General features: G+C 39.5%; 1 pseudogene; it reads right to left on the bottom strand.

The window, feature by feature from the left end:
- Positions 1-1,103: 1,103 nt before the first annotated feature.
- On the bottom strand, positions 1,104-2,054 carry LOC100341330 (olfactory receptor 5B12-like; annotated as a pseudogene).
- Positions 2,055-2,275: the final 221 nt, after the last annotated feature.

Raw genomic sequence — 2,275 nt, 5'->3', positions numbered from 1 at the left:
GTCTCATATCCATATTGGAGCCACAGATGCACTAAATCAGGTTATCTTGGGATAGATCTGGGGTTCTGTATTTTAATTATCTCTCAATGTAGGATCTCTGTCCTTAATGTGTTGTACTATGCGAATTAACAGTATAACTAGTACTCATACAGTACTTTATACTTTGTATATCTGTGTGGGTGCAAACTGTTGAAATATTTGCTTAGTATATATTAAGTTGATCTTCTGTACATAAAGATAATTAAAAATGAATCTTAATGAAGAGTGGGATGGGAAAGGGAGTAGGAGATGGGATTTTGCAGGTGGGAGGGAGGTTATGGGGGGAAATTGCTATAATCCAAAAGTTGTACTTTTGAAATTTATATTTATTAAATAAAAGTTAAAAAAACAGAGATAATCATGTTAAAATGAGGTCATCACAGGAGGCTCTAATCCAGTATTACTGGTATCCTTGTAAAAAATGAGATTTAGACACACAGACATGTCTAGAGGAAAGGTAACAAACTCAGGAAGAAGATGGTCACATACAAAGAAATATGTGAGGCTACCAGGAGCGAGGAAACCTGTCTGGAATAGATCCTTCCCCAGGACCATCAAAGGGAGCAGGATCCTGCTGATGCTCTGATTTCAGACTTCCGTTCCCCAAAACTGTGAATAATAAATTTCTGTTGTTCTAAAAAACAACAAAATAGTTTCTCAGAGTGATTCTTTGGAGCACCAATGTCTTAGAAATGTGGATTTATTCTATGTTCAAAAATCTTGGAATTCTTTTGAATTCCAGGAATTGAAATTGTAACTCTGGTATCACACACATATGAATTTTAACTGTAAAACACTTCACAGCAACAGTGTGGTATAGTGAGAGAGTACCTAGGATTATAATCTCCATCTTTAAATAGAAGACACATCCTATTTCTGGTAAAAAATGAATCCAAAATTTCCTCAAAACTAAACATTTCCACAGCATAAATGGAACAGGTCTCATGTGTGAAGGAACTGCTCAGAGAAATTAAAGATAAGAAATAATTAAATTTTAAAAATCCTTAGACATTAGATGTCTGATGGAATTTTCACATGGTTGAAGTTTCAGAAGGAATTTATAATTAACAGGGTAAGCTGAATGAAGAAGACCTTGCTTTTCCAACAATCTTAGTGAATGCACTCTTGACCTCTTTATTCCTCAGGCTGTAGACCAGTGGGTTCAGCATGGGGATGACCATAGTGTAGAACACAGATGCCATTTTATCTGTGTCCATGGAATGACCAGAATTTGGCTGTAGGTACATGAAGATGATTGTGCCATAAAAAATGGAAACAGTGATGAGGTGGGAAGCACAGGTGGAAAAGGCCTTCTTCTGTCCCTCAGCTGAATTCATCTTCAAGATAGCCACAGCAATGTGCAGATAAGAGTTTAAGATAACCAAGAGAGTGAAAAAGACATTGAATGCTGCCAGTGTAAAGAGTACAATCTCATTTGTGTATGTATCAGAGCAAGAAAGTGCCAGCAGTGGGGGGATGTCACAGAAAAAGTGATTAACCACATTAGAATGGCAGAAGGAGAGATGGAAAGTCAAACTGACATGGATGGAAGATTGCAAAAGTCCTGAGATGTAGGAGCCAGTGACCAGTAGGAGACACACAGTACTTGTCATGGTGGTGGTGTAATGCAGGGGTTTACACACTGCTGTATGACGGTCAAAGGCCATGGAGGCCAAAAGGAAACTTTCAGTAGTGGCAAAGGCTGCAAAGAAGAACATCTGGGAAGCACACGCATTGTAGGATATCATCTTATCTCCTGGGAGAAGCCCTAGCATTACCTTGGGGGTTACAGCTGAGGCATAAACACAGTCCACCAGGGAGAGGTTACTGAGTAAAAACTACATGGGAGTGTGCAGTCGAGAGTCCAACAGAATCAACACTGTCATCCCAAGGTTCCCAACCAGAGTAGTGAAGTAAATGAGAGTGAAAATTATAAACATAGGGACCTGCAACTCCAGAACATCTGTTAACCCCATGAGGATAAATTCAGTCACTTCTGAAATGTTCTCCATCAATGTCACCAGAAAATCATGTGCTGCCCCAATGACAAGCTGAGAAAATGTAAAATATGTTAATTGGACATCACCATGAGAACTGAAGCATGCTGGGTTCTTCTTGCAAGAAGCTGGAACCAGGTGGGCTGAGTGAAATCTTTCATCTGAAACAAGTGGAGATGGGAAATGGGGTGTCTCTGCTGATTGTGGCTGCATAGGTGTTCTGCGTTAAATCCCTGGGG

The sequence above is a fragment of the Oryctolagus cuniculus genome, chromosome 1, assembly GCF_964237555.1.
Source record: "Oryctolagus cuniculus chromosome 1, mOryCun1.1, whole genome shotgun sequence".
Taxonomy (NCBI): Eukaryota; Metazoa; Chordata; class Mammalia; order Lagomorpha; family Leporidae; genus Oryctolagus; species Oryctolagus cuniculus.
The sequence above is the reverse complement of the archived record's forward strand: the minus strand, read 5'-3'. Positions and strand labels throughout refer to the sequence as shown.